Raw genomic sequence first — 19,605 nt, forward strand, 5'->3', positions numbered from 1 at the left:
TGGCTTCCTTTATGTGACGGGGATTGAGATTGAAAGTTTCCTTCTACCTGAATACTGAGAGGGGCAAATTATGAAAGGAAAAGAAAAGAAGCTCTACTTTCCGGTGGATCCATACTTCAGGGGGTACTAACTTCTCAGTGATACCGAATCATCCTTACCTCATATGATTGAGGGTATTTAATGTAAGTGCACACCCAAGGGGGAGCTGTATATGAAGAAACTTATCCTAGATATTTGGCTCTGTGTTGCTGTTTCGTTTTTGTGGACTTTGTGCACTATTTATTTTTTGCTCTTCACATATATTCTTTACCTGTAAATCATTGTATAGTATATTATATAACACCATATATTGACAACAGGTATAGTGATCAGCCTATATTGGTATATTGCAGTGCTCCGTTGCTTATAGCGCTATCCCGCTCTTCTTTTGTGTATGTGTGTGTGTGTATATATATATATATATATATATATATATACATATATATATATATACATATATACAGGTAGCCCTCAGTTTACGCCGGGGTTAGGTTCCAGAAGGAATGGTTGTAAATTGAAACCCAGTTTATAATGTAAGTCAATGGGAAGTGAGGGAGTTAGAAATCTAAGAAAGACAATATAGGTACATTTAAATGTGGGGAAGGTAGCATGATTAACAGTGACAGGGAGAAGGCTGAGATACTAAACCAGTTTTTTTTCTTCAGTATACACAAGAGAGGAACCATTGGATGATACTTTGGAACAAAATAGAACATGCCTGCCAATACCATTAATTGGGTTATGTATAGAGGATATCAGGAACAAATTGGATAATATTAAGGTAAATAAAACTCCAGGCCCAGATGGAATACACACAAGGGTGTTGAGGGAATTTAGCACTGTTATAGACAAACCTCTACTCTTAATTTTTCAAGACTCATTATCCTCAGGCATGGTACCCAAGGATTGGCGTTAAGCTGATGTGGTGCCACTCTTCAAAAAGGGAAGTAGGGATGATCCAGGAAGCGATAGACCAGTTAGTCTGACATCAATAATGGGGAAGTTATTTGAAGGGATTATAAGGGATTATATTGATGATCATATTCATGTAAACAAGATTATGAGTTCTAATCAGCATGGTTTTATGAGAAATAGATCATGTCAAACTAATCTAATTAGATTCTATGAGGAAGGAAGTAAAAATATAGATAAAGGGGAATTAGTTGATGTGATATACTTAGATTTTGCAAAGGCGTTTGATACAGTGCCACATGAGAGATTAATGCACAAAATTAAGGGACTGTGAATATCTGAAAATGTTAGTTTGTGGATAAATAACTGGATTAAACATAGGGAGCAACGAGTAGTAGTAAATGGATCATACTCAGATTGGACAACGGTAATCAGTGGAGTACCCCAGGGATCAGTGCTGGGCCCTATTCTTTTTAATATTTTTATAAATGACTTAGAGCTAGGATTAAATAGCGACATCTCTATTTTTGCAGATGATACTACGTTAAATAAGGTCATTAGGTCAGAGCAAGATGAACTTTCGTTACAAAGGGACCTGCAAAAATTAGAAGTATGGGCAGGTAAATGGAAAATGAGATTTAATACGGGAAAATGCAAGGTTCTACATTTTGGAAGTAAAAATAAGCAGGCAACGTATTATTTAAATGGGACAAGACTTAGCCAAACACAGGAGGAAAGGGATTTGGGAGTAGTAATAGATAACAAGCTAAAGATGGGTGCACAATGCAGGGCAGCAGCTTCAAAGGCTAGTAAGATACTAGCATGTATTAAGAGGCATTGACTCAAGGGAGGAAAGCATTATTCTGTCACTATATAAAGCCCTGGTAAGACCTCACCTTGAGTATGGACTGCAGTTCTGGGGACCGATCGCAAAAAAAGATATTGCAGAACTAGAAAAAGTTCAGAGAAGGACCACAACGCTAATAAGGGGATTGGAGAATATAACCTATGAGGAGAGGTTAGCCAAACTGGGTCTGTTTTCTTTAGAAAAAAGGCGCTTAAGAGGTGACATGATTACTTTATATAAATATATTCAAGGCCCATATACAGAGATGGCAGAAGCGCTGTTTATTCCAAGAAAATTGTTTGTGACCAGAGGTCACAATTTAAGGTTGGAGGAAAGGAGATTTAATCTCTTGCAACGGAAACGTTTTTTCACTGTAAGAGCAATAACATTTTGGAACTCATTACCAAAGGAGGTAGTGAATGCCAATACCCTAGATACATTTAAAAATTATTTGGATACATTTCTGTCTATAAACAAAATTCATGGATATGATTGCTAGTATTAAATGGCTCACCTTTTAGTGGGATTATTTAAGCTTAACTGGAGCTTTTTGTATATATTTTAGATTTGTATAGGTTGAACTCGATGGACTTCGGTCTTTTTTCAACCTCATCTACTATGTTACTATGTTACATGAAAGAAAACATAATTTATGTAATTTCATATTGGCAAGAGTCCATGATACCCACCCTTTTTATGGTGGTTATGATTTTCTTGTATAAAGCACAATTATTCCAATTCCTTGTTGATGCTTTTGCTCCTTTCTCATCACCCCACTTCTTGGCTATTCGTTAAACTGAATTGTGGGTGTGGTGGGGGGTGTATTTATAGGCATTTTGAGGTTTGGGAAACTTTGCCTCTCCTGGTAGGATTGTATATCCCATACGTCACTAGCTCATGGACTCTTGCCAATATGAAAGAAATTAATTTATCAGGTAAATTCTTACATAAATTATGTTTTTTTTTTTTATAACTACACTGGTGATTTAGTGTAACTACCTAATTTAAAATTGAATTTTATTTTAAAATGACCTGCAGAAATATTTTCACAAAAAAAATTTAATCGCAGAAAGTGAAGAAAAATTCTGCCTCTGGGCCTATCAGCAATCTAATTCACACAAGGCTAGAGTCCCTATGGTTAGCAAGGCTATGTAGCAAATATACTTTCTATTGGAAAAAACAATAGTAACAATTTCCCAAATCTTATACAAAGTAGAGAAAGAGGATGATACATGTCCAAATGAAAACACTGATCCTATATACATATACATTCCCTCGTAGTCTCTATTAATATAAAAGGGTAAAGACATATTTTTATTAATCTTGCAGAAAAACAAACAGTTAAAAAGAGGAAAACCTGAATATACATACACATATAAATCAGATATATGAAAAAAATAAAATAAAAAAATATATATAAATATATATATACACACAGAGAGAATCACACTCACAGGAACGAACAACTGGCTCAATACCATTGTTAGCCTGTTCTATGGTAATTTACTACCTGGGTGCAGCTTTTTTTAGCCCAGTAATGCTTTTCACAGAGTAGAACTTTCCTGTAGCATATCAGTCTGACCCAAGAGGCTGCTCCTGGGTGGTAAATCTCCATAGAACTAGCTGATGAGCTGCTGTTCGTTTCTGGTAGAGCGCCTCTCTCTTTGTGTGTGTATAATATATATATATATATATATATATATATATATATATATATATATATATATATATATATACAGTATGTATATATATATATTATGTATTATTATTATTATTATCGGTTATTTGTAGAGCGCCAACAGATTCCGCAGCGCTATAAACAAAAGGGGGAGTACAACAAAACAATTATAGGGTAGAGGGCCCTGCCAAGAGTTGCACTGTTGTAGTCAGCTCTTAAGAAGGTGATCTACAAACAGCTGGACTTTTAGGCTTACATGCTAAGAGGGTTCAGGGGATTGCAGTGGAGGAGAGGAACTAGTATTAGGAAGGGTTAGCGTAGGTTGTATGCTTCCCTGAACAGTAGAGTCTTTAGGGAGCACTTGAAGCTTTTAAAACTAGAAGAGAGTCTTGTGGAGCGAGGCAGAGAGTTCCACAAGATGGGGTCAGTCTGGAGAAGTCCTGTAAACGGGAGTGTGATGAGGTGATAAGAGAGGAGGAGAGTAGGAGGTCATGAGCAGAGCGAAGGGGACGGGAGGGAGAGTATCTGGAGACAAGGTGTGAGATGTAGGGGGGAGCAGTGCAGTTGAGGGCTTTGTATGTAAGAGTGAGAGTTTTGTGTTTGATCCTAGAGGCAAGAGGAAGCCAGTGAAGGGATTGGCAGAGAGGCGCAGCAGATGAAGAGCGACGTGTAAGGAAGATGAGTCTGGCAGAGGCATTCATTATGGATTGTAAAGGAGCTAGACGGCAGGTGGGGAGACCAGAGAGGACAGAGTTGCAGTAATCAAGGCGGGAAAGAATGAGAGAGTGGATTAAAATCTTAGTTGTGTCTTGTGTAAGGAAGTGTCTAATTTTAGAGATGTTTTTAAGGTGGAAGCGGCAGGCTGTAGCCAAGGACTGAATGTGAAAAGTGAAGGAAAGATCTGAGTCAAATGTGACCCCGAGACATCGGGCATGCGAGGTAGGGGTAATGATGGAGTTGTCGACAGTTATAGAGATATTAGGGGTGGAGATTTTGGAAGAAGGGGGGAAAATGAGGAGCTCAGTTTTGGAGAGATTTAGCTTGAGGTAGTGAGAGGACATCCAGGAAGAGATGTGAGAAAGACAGTTAGTGACACGGGTTAGCAAGGAAGGAGATAGTTCTGGTGCAGAGAAGTAGATTTGGGTGTCATCGGCATACAAATGATATTGGAAACCGTGGGACTTAATTAGGGAACCTAGTGATGACGTATAGATTGAGAAGAGAAGGGGACCGAGGACAGAGCCTTGCGGTACTCCGACAGAAAGTGGTGACGGGGCAGAGGAGGCCCCAGAGAAGGCTACACTGAAGGTACGGTTTGACAGGTAGGAAGAGAGCCACGAAAGGGCTGTGTCACAGATGCCGAAGGATTGGAGGGTTTGGAGCAAAAGAGGGTGGTCGACAGTGTCAAAGGCTGCGGACAGATCAAGGAGGATAAGCAGAGAGAAGTGGCCTTTTGATTTAGCTGTAAGTAGGTCGTTGGTGACCTTAACAATAGCTGTCTCTGTGGAGTGATAGGGACGAAATCCAGATTGCAGCGGGTCAAGAAGGGAGTTTAACGTAAGGAAATGGGATAGGCGTGCATATACTAGTTTTTTGAGAAGCTTTGAAGCAAGAGGGAGGAGAGAAATTGGGCGGTAGTTGGATGGGGAGGTAGGATCAAGGGAAGGTTTTTTGAGGATAGGTGTGACCAGTGCATGTTTCATTGATGAGGGAAATGTACCAGTGCTGAGGGAGAGGTTGAAAATGTGTGTTAGTATAGGGGTAAGGGTAGCAGAGAGAGAGGGGAACAGCTGTGAGGGGATAGGGTCAAGGGGACAGGTAGTGAGGTGAGAGCGCAGTATAAGTGCTGAAACTTCGTCCTCAGTAACAGGGGAGAATGAACTAAGTTTCAGGTTATGAGGGTTATGGTTGAGTGAGAGTATTTGAGGGGGGGAGAGAATGGAATTGTGTTGAGAACTGATTTCATGTCTGATGGAATCAATTTTGTTAATGAAGTGACTGGCAAAGTCTTGAGCTGACAGAGAAGTTGTATGAGGAAGTGGAGGAGGGCGGAGGAGAGTATTGAAAGTGGAGAACAGACGTTTTGGGTTTGAAGAAAGATTAGAGATAAGAGTAGAGAAGTAGTGTTGCTTGTGGAGATTAAGGGCAGAGTAGTAGGAGTTCAAGATGAATTTGTAATGAAGAAAATCAGCTGAACTCCGTGATTTCCTCCAATGCCGTTCAGCAGTACGGGAACATCTGCGTAGGTACCGTGTCAGAGGAGTATGCCAGGGCTGGGGATGAGTGTGTGATTTCCTAGCAGTGGTAAGAGGGGCGAGATTGTCAAGGACGGATATAAGGGTGGAATTATAGTGGCGGATAGATTGTTCAGGGCAGGAAAAGGAGGAGAAGGATGAGAGGAGCGGTTGAATGGAATTAGCAAGTTGTTGCTGATCTAAAGACCTAATGCTTCTGTGAAGTTTGGTGTGAGGAGTAGAAGGTGGGAGAGTTGTAGGAAGGGATGATATGTTGCAGGTAAGGAGATGGTGGTCAGAAAGAGGAAAAGGGGAGTTTGAGAGAGTGCATAGATAGCTAAAGATCAGGTCAAGGGAGTGACCGTCTTTGTGAGTGGGAGAATCAGTCCATTGTGACAGACCGAAAGAGGAAGTGAGTTGCAGAAGTTGTTTAGCAGATGGGGCAGTGGGATTGTTAAGGGGGATGTTGAAGTCGCCAACAATGAGGGCAGGGGTGTCTGAGGAAAGGAAATAAGGAAGCCAGGCAGCAAAGTGATCTAAAAATTGAGTTGGGGAGCCAGGGGGGCGGTATATGACTGCAACACGTATAGAGAGGGGAGAGAATAGCCGAATCATGTGTGCTTCAAATGAAGAAAATGTTAGTGAAGAGAAGGGCTGTATTTGTTGGAAGGTGCAACGAGAGGAAAGTAAAATACCGACACCACCTCCTTGTCTATTGCCAGATCTAGGAGTGTGGCTGAAATGGAGACCCCCATGTGACAGTGCAGCAGTGGATGCTGTGTCTGAAGTAGAGAGCCAGGTTTCTGTAAGAGCCAGAAGGTTAAGAGAGTGGGAGATAAAGAGATCATGGATAGAAGTTAGCTTGTTGCAAACAGAGCGAGAGTTCCAGAGTGCACAAGTGAAGGGGGAAGGGTTTTTAGATGTAAGAGGAATGCGATTAAGGTTACTAGAGTTTAGTTTATGAAGTCTATTGAAAGGCACACAAGGATGCGAAAGGCTAGGAGGTTGTGAGGGACCAGGATTAGGGGAAATGTCGCCAGCAGCTAGTATGAGCAAGAGGGAGAGTGACATGAGATGAGAAGCAGATTTGCAGTAATGAGACTGTTGTTTAACTGAAGTGCAGGGGGGAGAGAGAGTATTTAGGAATAAGTAGAGTTCATGAGTACAAAAGTAAGGTGAGTAGAAGAGAGATGGGCTAATGAACAGTGCAGGTGGAGAGGGAGAAGGAGTAACTGAGTAATGTAGTTTATTGTAGAGACAAGAGGAAGCAAAAAGGAGTATGAAGATATTGAGCATTATTCTGAAAGTGGGAACCAAGTAAACACATAAGACACAGTGTTACAGCAGCACTTGCAAAAGGATACAATGATATAAATAAAACATAGTAATACAAGAGTACTTGCCTTGTGTCTTGCCCCTTGCCCAATCCTTGTTTAATTCTTGTATAATTCTTAAAAATTAATGCCTCACTTATAAAATGTTCACTTAATTCTTGTATAATTCTTAAAAATTAATGCCTCACTTATAAAATGTTCACTTAATTCTTGTATAATTCTTAAAAATTAATGCCTCACTTATAAAATGTTCACTTAATTCTTGTATAATTCTTAAAAATTAATGCCTCACTTATAAAATGTTCACTTAATTCTTGTATAATTCTTAAAAATTAATGCCTCACTTATAAAATGTTCACTTTGAAAATGTGAACATATGCTATTGTTAAAAAGTACACAGCCCTGTAAGCAGTGCACCCCTGTGCAGTGCACATCCCCTAACTAGTCTGCAATATATACAGGTAGGGCAGTCAGCTGAGTCCACTAAATTTACTTAATTGCTAATCAAAGACAGTTGGTAAGGCCAATTGGAATGTTAGAATCTGGTCAGGGTGAGATGAGTTAAGTAAACAGACAATAAAATTTGGAGGGGGTTAAAACTGTGACATAAAACAACTATAATTTTTAGAGTTATAGCAAGTATTGATAAGGAGTGAGCATCACATGGCAATTAACTAGACATTAGAATTGAGACATTGGGAAAAATCATTACAAAAAATGCAGGACTTAATTTTAACAGACTAAATTCAATTGCTCAATATATATATATATACACACACACACACACACAGAGGGATTTGTTGCAAAATGACAGAAAAAGCAGGGAATAGCAAGAATTCAGTGCAGGGCCTTATCTCACGTACCAAAAAGAGGGATTTGTTGCAAAATGACAGAAAAAGCAGGGAATAGCAAGAATTCAGTGCAGGGCCTTAGCTCACGTACCAAAAAGAGGGATTTGTTGCAAAATGACAGAAAAAGCAGGGAATAGCAAGAATTCAGTGCAGGGAATTCAGTGCAGTGTAGAGAGAAAGAGACTCACAGGAACGAAAAACCAGCTCAATACCATTGTTGGCCTGTACTATGGCGATTTACCACCTGGGTGCAACTTCTTTTAGCCCAGCAATGCTTTTCACAGAGTAGAACATTCCTGTAGTATATCAGTCTGATCCCGCCTATTACGGTGAGTCCAGCGCCAAAATACCAGGTAATTCCTCTCTGAACAAGGAACACAGTAACCCCAGACGATCGTTTCGGCCTTCATTGGGCCGCCTCAGTATGTGTTTTTATACATGCTCTCTTGTGTATTGTATATCAGGAAGAAAGTTGTAACTTTGGAAATGCATTCAGCCTTGTTTTTATAGTGTGTACACAGACTTTTTAATAAATCTTGATTCCAAGTAATCTTGGAACAATTTTAAAATTATATGGTTATCCTGGATGGTGATTTATTATTTGCTGTGGTATTTTTTAGGTATACACAAGTGACTTCTCTGAATCCTGTGTTACCTGAGGTGAGCTAACTGGGGAGCTCTTGAGGACCCAGACTAATTTATTTTGCACTTTACGATAAGTGCTGATACTGTGTGAGTAGCCCATATCATGGGGGACCTACAAAAGGGGTTAATATCCTGAAATTATTGTGCAATTGAAGTGCCTTCTTTCTTTTTTTCTTTCTTTACTAATGTGACCATCTTTTATTTTGAAGAGCAGACCGTGGCATCAAACACTTTTTTCATTATCTGCCTATGAAGTGGCATTTTATTCTTAAAACTGTTTTAGTGGGACTAAGTATTATCTAAAATTACTTTGTTTTATGTAATGTTAGTATTTTTTTATTTTGGGTAATGTTAGTTTTTTTTTGTATTTTGTTTTTTGTCAGGATATCTTTGTGTGTTTAAAAAAATAAAAAAAGTATATGTATATGTATATATATATATATATATATATATATATATATATATATATATATATATATATATATATATATATATATATATATATATATATAATTTAAGACCAAAGAATTCATTTATATATATATATAGCTGTTTGCATCAGCTTGATTACTGTAAATTGCAGTTCTTTATTAGATGGTCTGGGCTGGGTAACACAAACCCCCCTGCTGTGACTAGATACACATTACAGGCCAGGATGTCTCATATTATCCACTTCAAAGGAAGCCTGTATACAGAGTTTTCCTATCTGAAGGAACAGTCGCTCAGTCTAGACCCAACCTTTTGAAGCCCGAGTGTATACACAAAAAACAGGTTTTCATGGGGAAAAAAACACTTTGCATGCAAAGGGTAATTACCCCATGCTGAGTTGAATACACAGAAACCAAGACTTTTTGTCTGATATCCTTATTTGTGATATCTTAATGAGACCAAGGTATCTAAGAAAAATCGTTTAAAAAATGTGTTTTTTGAAAGAATAAAAGTCTTGAGGATTTAAAATTCAGACAAATTATCTATATAGTTTTCAAATATTTAATATGTGCCTCAGACTGTCCAAATAAATTATATAAATATGGATTTGTGGACCTGAGAAATGCCTATCAGTAACATATTTGATAAGTATTTACTGAATTTAATAAGTAGCTAATCAATTTAAAATGTCCAATTTATTTTAAAATGGATAACATATTCTTATATTTTTCAGACATCTAATAAGTGCATATGTAAATTATACCATATGTTTTTTATGCACTCAGCAAGAGATAAACAGATATGCAATATTTATATTAATATGAGTTAATAATCCAATATAACTATAGCTATATGAAATTACATCTGACTGCTATTCACAAGTTATATATGTGATATTAAGATAACTGAGAAAGTAATTGGGTCCATGCTGAAAGTATTATAATCCTTTTAAATCCTTTCAAATATTTTTGTGACTTTTTAAACCCATTTTTTTAAATATTATAAGTAGTTTATCATGTTTAGTATGAAAATACTCATGGATAGTATAAAATAATCCCATATATATTAAACATAATTTATTAATGCTGGATATTATAGGTGTGTTTAATGAACATATTGAAGAATATGTATTTACTGTTAGCAGTATTTATGGTGAGACTGCATTTCTGGTTGTCTGCTGCCACCAATAGTTCAGAAATGGTATTGCAACCAAAAGGGGTTGGATGTTAATAAAATACATGCATTTCCAAGAGCCAATGAAGGGACAAGCATCCGGTGGGCGTATCCAAATTTCTGTGGGAATGATTAGAGCAGAAGGAGGGGTTATGTCTTTGATAAAACACCCACACACTAGAGACAAAGGGACAGACTCAAAGAAGCATAACTTTGACTGAGGGAGAAACGCATAGGTTTGTGCCAAGTATCTTCTCTGCAAATTTTGGGACACTTTCTTAGCAGAAGAAAGATAACGATTTGAGGCTTGTGTCCTTGAAATAGTGGACTAAATCCTTCTTATATGACCCACAAGAAACTCTGGAAGCTGAATTCTGATACTGGTTATCTGGTGATGTATACGGTTGATCTATATTTTATATCTAATAGATTTTAACAAAAGGTATTCTAAAGATATAGTTATAGTGCAGCTGGTGATTTAAAAGGGATAATTGGTATTTTAAGTTTATATGCATAGTCCTGTGTAGTTTAGAACTAGTCACATGAATGCTAAATAATTTTATTTGCTATTTGGTGATATCAGATCTCATTATGTTATAACTTTGTGTACACAAACTTGCTTCCTTATCTTTTATTTGGCTGGAACACCAAAGCTCAATACATAGAGAGAACAATGGACAATTATTTTATTACTTAACTATCCTGCATCCCACTGAGAGTGTAACTTCTTCTGCTGGCTCGGTTTACTTAGGCTTGTCAATAGCATATATACCCCAGTATCAAAACTTTCAGTATAGGTGGCTATACCACGGCTAAATAAGCTATTTCAAATGCTAAAATAGGAGTAAAGGAGCTACTTTTACCCAATTAAATACACTCTAGCAGGTAAAAACGATCATTGGGAATAAAGGGGAGAATTTTTTTGGGTGAACTGTCCCTTTAAGTGAATTAAAAAGGCCATATCGCCATAATAAAACCCCCTATATTAGCAATGAGGATAATGCAGGTATTTTAAAAAACCTAAAAGAATTTATGAGAAATTAACTGCAAAACATTAGGGAATAATTTATACAAAGGACCCCTTTTGGGTCTGAGGTAAACTTCCCAAATAGACAGTCACCTCATGTTTTAAATTCAGGGAACTGCTACACTTCAGAGGGGGAGTGATAAAAGTGAGTCACGGGGCGGAGCCAGCTAGCCCACGTAGTACTAATGTACATAAGGGACCACCCCATAGTAAATATAGGGCAGATAGGGGCGCTCCAGCCCCAAAAATAAGGTCCCTAGGAAAGCCCATGATACATCTAAAAAGGTATTTGAGGGTAAACATCACAAGTTCTTTGCTTCACTAAAGGATATGAATATTCATTCCTAGAGTGAAACAAAGCAACAGTGCAAAAAGGAGTTCGGGCAATATCGCACTAAAACAGCTGCGAAAATAGCTGTGTACGGTTTAAAATGTAGTGCCAATCATAGCCCTATAGAATTCCTTTCTGTACTAAAAAGTGTGTACAGTATGGCCGAAGACTAAATGAACATATCCCAATAAAGGGATATAAAAGAGCGCTGATGTTAAAAAAAAAAGAGAACAATATTCCATAAAACAAGGTCAAACACTTTAAATATAGTAGATCAGATCTACCGTATTAGTCCTGTTTAATGTCCATGAGCTGGTGGTAAATTGAAGGGATAAAGGTATCCTCCAAATAGGTATGGTGAGTCAGGCTGCTCCTCTTGATCCCAGAGAGTGTGGAACAACTGTTAAAATAAAGAGTAGAGAGAGGGCGCCACAATAGCGTGATACCGTCTGGAATGCAGGTACAGATATAAGTATTATGCTTACCAAATAGTGTGGCACTGTGCTGTGGCTAGTACACTGTGGAAGCCAAGCTCCAAAGGCACTTGTCCTGGTTGCAACTTTGTATATGTCTCCTGTTGATTGGACTTCAGGTGCTGCAAAGGTGTAATCTTTTGTGTGTTGTTCAGTTGGTATTGATAAACCACAACACAGACAACTTCAAATAAAAATGACTTTTAATACTTATGACGCGTTTCTCAACCTCAAAAGGGTCGTTTCATCAGATAAAAAAGTGAATCACTTCACTTTTTTATCTGATGAAACGACCCTTTTGAGGTTGAGAAACGCGTCATAAGTATTAAAAGTCATTTTTATTTGAAGTTGTCTGTGTTGTGGTTTATCAATACCAACTGAACAACACACAAAAGATTACACCTTTGCAGCACCTGAAGTCCAATCAACAGGAGACATATACAAAGTTGCAACCAGGACAAGTGCCTTTGGAGCTTGGCTTCCACAGTGTACTAGCCACTGATAAGTGCTAGCCTGCTCTTTTGCACTGGTCACAGCACAGTGCCACACTATTTGGTAAGCATAATACTTACTTATATCTGTACCTGCATTCCAGACGGTATCACGCTATTGTGGCGCCCTCTCTCTACTCTTTATGGCCGAAGACTACCCCATATTTGAAAGCTCAGAATTTGTGAATTTATTTTACGAAGCATTGCCCGTGCACATCAAGCTTAATTTGGCTAGAGATTTTGATGAGCACTGCTCATTGGACTGGCTGATCACAGAGAGTTCAAAGTTATACTCTATTCAGCAGTCCGGTGAACATGGGGTTAAAAGGGAACCAAGGACCAGCCCCAAAATTGTGGCAGAAACTAGGGTGTCACCTAGCCCCCTAAACTTAATCCAACAAGAAAACTTATGCGGAGGTAGCCCTAGAAAACAGGCCTTCCCCACAAAGTTTTAGCTTTGCCCCTTCCCCAACAAGGACTGAGGTGCAGAGAGAATATACTCAAAATGGGGGGAATACCCAGACAAATAGTTATCCCCAAAGAGATGAACACCCACAAGGTAATCGGTACCCCCGTAAAAATAAATACCAAAAGTGGCAAAAATACTCTCAGGGTAACCAGACACCCCAAATAAATTGTGCTCCCCAAGATATTAACGCTGAACAAGTTGAACCCCAAAGACAACCATGTCAGAATAGAAACAATAGCTATAATTCTGAGGGATCCCAAGGATCCAGGAATCCGTACTGTGGGATATCAAAAAATCGGTCCATGGGTAGAAATAGCTTGTCCAATCAAGTGGGCCAACTGAGTACACAAGTAAGTCAATTATGTACACTATTTACTAATATGAGTCCAGCTTTGACGCCTCAGCACCCTAATAATCCTTTTTTAGGGGTAAAGCCAGTGGCCAGCAGTGGGCCACAGGCACAGTCATAAATACCCCGGTATTACCTGAGGGAGAGGAGAGATATACCAAATGAAATGATAAATGTCAATAATGGTACTAATAATGTTCTCTCCTTGCAGCCCATAAACGGATGATTTAGCGGTGATGACGAGCAACCTCAGCATGGAATTTCTAACAAGCCTCTTCTTTTGCAGTTGTCCCCTAACCTTATTTCCACAAATACAGTACACAGGAAGCCTGTCAGCCCTATTATAGAGGAAAAGACTGGTAAGAATGAAAATTCTTCTGCATCAGGTAAAGTGGTTGATACAAGTAAAACGTGGCGAAGCCCACAATTGTGTAAATATGCAAATTTTTTGTGTGAAATGGTAGAAACTGCAGGGAGATATTATGTATTAGCTGAGCTCCAGAATTCAGTTTCCAACCCTATCATGGGATTAATTGATACTTGATCCCAGGCAACTATTTTATCCCACAGGTACTACACACAGCTAAATGAGCTAACACCCCACCAACCTAAACTAAATGAATTTGATGGTTCACTAATAGGTGTTGGGGGCAATTCTCTCAAAGTTTGGGGTACGGCATGGTTAAAGCTAAAGCTGGGGAACAGGGTAATAAAACACCCTTTCATTATAGTGGATCTGCCAACTAATTGTTTAATAATTGGTAGTGATCTACTGAAGCGATTAAGCACCATAATTGATTGCAGAAATAATGTAATTTGGTCACGTCAAAAGACCTATTAATTATGAGTGGTCCAGCATATCTCACAGCAGACATAACTGTCATGTGGTGGAAGATAAGCCAGATGCTGTGGAGATTCATTTCAGGAATAACTCCGTACCTGAAATCACTATCCTACAAACGGATAATCAGATTCCCCTAATTGACTCTGATGGTAACACTTTTAAAATTTTGCCCAGAAAGATAGCCAATATTTCCTTAGACGGTGATGTATTAACCATATCTGTCCACAAGGGGGACCCTAAATTCCCTAAAGGCGGAGATCACTCGTAATTCCTCGCAGAAATTTAGAAAGTTAAAGATGATCTATTCATCCATATACAGTTGCATGACCTTGGAAAAACCAAGTATGCCAAATTGAACTTAAAACAGGAAGCTAGCTATTCTTGCAAATGTATTGATAATTATGCAGAATTAGCTAAACCACTGCTACTTCTCCTAAAGAAGGATGTGAAATGGCACTGGAGTGAGGCTCAATTTAAGCAAAGTCATTGCTTATGTGAGCAAAACTCTATCCCCAGTAGAAATAAAATTTAGTGACTGCGAAAAAGCCCTCTTATCTACTGTATGGGCTCTACAAAATTTCCGCAGCTATATACAGGGCGAGAAATTTATTTTAGGAATGGCTCACCAGCCTTTGCTATATCTGCAATGTGAGAGAATAAGAGATGGGAACCTATCTAATAGCCGCATAACAGCTTGGACTCTTTCCTTACAAGGCTGGCCTTTAGAAATTCGCTATAAGCAAAACAAAAAGAATCCAGTCGCACAGGGGCTTGCTGAGCTCCACGACTTTACTGCTAAGAATCATTGTGAGGAGTTATTAGGAGATGATTTCCTGGAGGAACAATCCCTTTCCCCACATAAAATATACAATAAAGGACCATTGTCAAACATTACCTTGGGTATATGTTGATGGTTGTTCTTACCATGCTACTATTGATAATGAAAGCAGATTAGTCGCTGGCATTGGTATAACTTGGGCAAATGGATTCCCAAATATTTCCTTTAGGTTTCAACATTGGGCCAAGATCCAGTCAAGTAGCAGAACTAACTGCTGTTCTAAAAATCATTGAGATGGCTATTGAACAAGATATTAATGCATTTGTGGTCATTACTGACTCAAATTATGTGCGTGACAGTTTTGTTGAATACCTGCCAACTTGGAAATAAAATGGCATGCAGAAAACTAACAACAAACCTGTAAAACATTGCAAGTTGTTCTGCTAGATTGATAATCTAGTGGTGTCCCATGGGTTAACCATTCACTGGAAAAAGACCAAGGGTCAGTCCAGGATCCTAGGTCCTGATAAGGAAGGCAATGATCTTGTGGATTCATTAGCCAAACAAGGAGCCATAACTGTAGAACTCTTTTTTATATTGACCACTTAATGGGTGCAATTCAGATAGAAGCTATAACCAGAAATGAGGCTAAACAACAAAATGAGCTTAACCTGGTACAACGGAGTCAGGATTCTCCTAGTGAGGACCTGATCACTAGTCAACAAGAAAGACCCCATTATATGTATTTTCTATAAACATACAGAAGATTCTGAAAACAACCCCATCTCAAAAGAGTACGGTATTGGTAAGGAAGATCTTAGAATGTTAATGAAGTCCAGATCACAATTTGTTATAGGATGGTTTGTTAATTAGAACCTCCAAAACAGGCATCCACCAATGGGTGGTCCATTCAAAGTTCAGAGGTCTCATGCTTCAACATGCCCATAATGCTCCCACATCGGGCCATCGTGGTGCCAAATTAACGTGTGAAATATTGCGTGACTATGCTTTTTGGCCGCACATGTTAAGACGTTCAAATCTGTCAAGATTGTTTAATCTGTCCAACCCACTGCACCAAGGCATAGAGCGTCATTGCAGAAAAAGGGGATTGTAATGCCATGGTCAGTAATACAAATTGATTTTATTGGTCCAGTAACTAGGTCATCTAGAGGTAACAGATACATGTTAACAGTGACTTGCCTGTTCACTAAATGGGTAGAGTGCATCAGCGCACCTAACAATAGTGCTGAAACATGCACAGCTTTGCTCATCAACCACGTTTTCCAGATTGGGTTTACCCCAAAAAATCGAATCCGATCAGGGAACCAACTTCACTAGCGAAGTGATGACAAAAATGTGGAAAATACTAGGCGTCAAAAGAGAGCTCCATATTGTATATAGAGCTGCCTCAAGTGGTGGTGTAGAGCGTTACAACCAGTCCATTGTGAAAATCCTCAGTTTGTGAGTGAAACAGGTAAAGACTGGGATGTAAAATTACCTCTAGTCCTAATAGCATTAATAGCAACTCCAAGTATTGCTACTAAGATGTCACCTTTTGAATTAATGACTGGTAGAAGAATGTTTCTACCTCAGCATCTACTATACTGTACATCAGACCAGAACTTGATAAATGCTGCCAATACGCATCAATATGGTAGATTTTAAGGAAGCATCTGCAATATGCTTTTGCATTTGCTCAAAGGAACATAGAGAAGGCCGCAACTGCAGCTAAACCTATTATGATCTCAAAACTTCCAAAAAGGAATAGGAAATTAATTATAAAGTTTATATTTATAACTTTAGAAGGGATCAGGTTAAGGAGAAGATAATTATTCCATCATGGAAGGGTCCTTTTTGTCATTACTGTCAAAATATCTCCAGTTGCCTATAAAATTAGGATACCTAAAAATGATACCTTTATGGATAAATGGGTCCATATTAACCATTTGCGAGTGTGACATCCTAGATCCCAACTACAAGTCATAGAGAGAGAATGAAAGGTCATTTCCCCAAATACACTAATGAAGTGTTGTAGTTTTAAAGATGCTAGCTAATGAGCATGAAGATTTGAAAATAACGGACTCTCTTCACAGAAGACTGCCTATGATGCATACTGTCAGTACACTCACCAAGTACCACTGATTTTAAGCCAATTCAAATACATGTGTCCTACATATATTTAAAATTGTAAGGGGGATTTATGTCAGGATATCTGAAGCTCTGTTTGTATCAGCTTGATTACTCTAAACTGCAGTTCTTTGTTAGATGGGCTGGGCTGGGTAACACAAACCCCCCCCCCCTGCTGTGACTAGATACACATTACAGGCCAGGATGTCTCAAATTATTGACGTCAAAGGAAGCCTGTATACAGAATTTTCCTATCTAAAGGAACAGTCGTTCAGTCTAGAGCCAACCTTTTGAAGCCCGAGTGTATGCACAAAAAACAGGTTTTCATGGGGAAAAAAACACTTTGCATGCAAAAGTTAATTACCCCACTCTGAATTGAATACATGGAAACCTAGACTTCTCGTCTGATATCCTTATTTGTGATATCTTAATGAGGCCAGGGTATCTAAGGTATCTTTTAAAACGTGTTCTTTGAAAGCATAAAAGTCTTAAGGATTTAAAATTGACAAATTATCTATATAGTTTTCAAATATTTAATGTGCCTCAGACTGTCCAAATAAATTATATAAATGTGTATTTGTGGAACTGAGAGAAATGCCTATCAGTAACATTTTATTTTTTGTAATTTGTTATTAATTTTTTATGTAGTTAGTATTTTTTTATGTGTAATTGTATTTTAATCGGGTGAACTTAGGGGTGTTAGGTTAGGAGGCTTAGTTTTTAGGTTAATACGTTGCATTTTGGGGGTTTAGGGGTTAATAGGTTAATTCTGTAGTTTGCGTTGTAGGGTGTTGGTGGTTTAGGTGTTAATAGGTTAATTAGGTAGTTTAGAGGTTAATAGGTTTATATATTAGCGTTTTTGGGGGTTGGCGGTTTAGGGGTTAATAGGTTTATATAGGGGTTTGCGTTGTGGGGGATGACGGATTAGGGGTTAATATGTTTAGTAGGTAGTTTGTGATGTGGGGGTATGGCGGATTGGGGGTTAATACCTCTTAGTTATTGAGATCTGGGGGGATGGTAGTTAAGGGATTAAAATTGAGCATGTGTTTGTTAAGGCTTCCAGGGAGTTAGGGTACTTTTATAATCGATGCAAGGATTGCTGCGTCTGCCTTTGTGTGGTGAGGTGAAAATGGAGTACAATTTCTCCATTCTGTGCACGTAAGTCCTTCCACTGAATATATTATACCGACTGGCGACGCCGGTTCTATGTTAGTTTATGGGAGAAAAAACTGCGGGCGACAAGTAAAATATAATTGCATAACTTGTATGCTGCCCCGTATATGTGATCGATTCGACTAAAAATTGGCAATGCTGGATTTTGCGCCCGTTGCCTTTTATGTAATCACGCACCATATGTTCAAATAAAAGTTGTAATGTTAGTAAAAATAGTCTGTAACCCATGTGTATGAAGAACTTAACTGTGTAAGTTAAGAACTTAACTGTGTAAAAACTTTACTGTGTAAGAACTTAACTGAATCTAATAATGTTAATCAATTGTATAATTATCATGTTATAATATAAATAGCAAAAAAAAAACGACTTAATTGTAACATTGCATTAGTCATCATTTCCAGTAGTAAAGAAAGATCGTGCTACAGCACTGAGGGGATCAGAACACACATGAAGGAGAACTCCACGGCATCTGGTGTAAGTAAAAATGTGCACCTTTGCCAACGAACTATATCCGTCTGTTTAAAAGGACCTCTCTTCTTGTTGTTTTGTGTCTGCAGCTATAAAACAACTATCGTTTTCATCGCCACTCAGCCCCTACAGCGTTACTGACTTTAACCACAGCTTTATGGACTTGTCGGCTTGTCTAAATGAATTTGACAATCTGAATTTCCTAACTGTATGTTGATTTTTTTATTGTGTATATTATTGTAAATGTATTCATTTTTTGTCTATGTATATGTTTTTTATGAATGTTCTTTATGAATTTTTTATGAATTTCTTATGAATTGACATCAATTAAATAGATTTTAAATACAATTAAATAGATTTTAAATACAATCCTATCTTCTCTTTTCTTCATAAATGGAAAGAGTCCACAGCTGCATTCATTACTTTTGGGAATTCAGAACCTGGCCACCAGGAGGAGGCAAAGACACCCCAGCCAAAGGCTTAAATACTCCTCCCACTTCCTTCATCCCCCAGTCATTCTTTGCCTTTCGTCCCTGGAGGTTGGCAGAGAAGTGTCAGAAGTTTTAGAAAGTCTCTTATGGAGGGTAGTAATCTTTGGCATGGACTGGAGTTTTAAGTAGTCCTGTCAGGCATGGGTGAAAGTTAGTCCGGAGATGCAGGGAGAGTCTTTCTGCGAAACCATCCAGACTCATGTTAACATCTCCACAAGCAATCAGCATTGATGAGTTTCGCTGCCTGCTTCTTCTCTCAAGTCCATGGCAGCAGCGATGCTACTATCTGTCACACCTGAAGGGCCGTGTTCCTGTTCCACGGTGTAGATTCCAGTAAGATCATTTCATTTTACTTTCATCATGGATGTATTGTAATTACAACTGTTTACCCAAGAGTGGCTACAACTTTTCGGGGATAACCTTAACATAGTGTCTCAGTGAG

This window comes from Bombina bombina, chromosome 3 (assembly GCF_027579735.1).
Source record: "Bombina bombina isolate aBomBom1 chromosome 3, aBomBom1.pri, whole genome shotgun sequence".
Taxonomy (NCBI): Eukaryota; Metazoa; Chordata; class Amphibia; order Anura; family Bombinatoridae; genus Bombina; species Bombina bombina.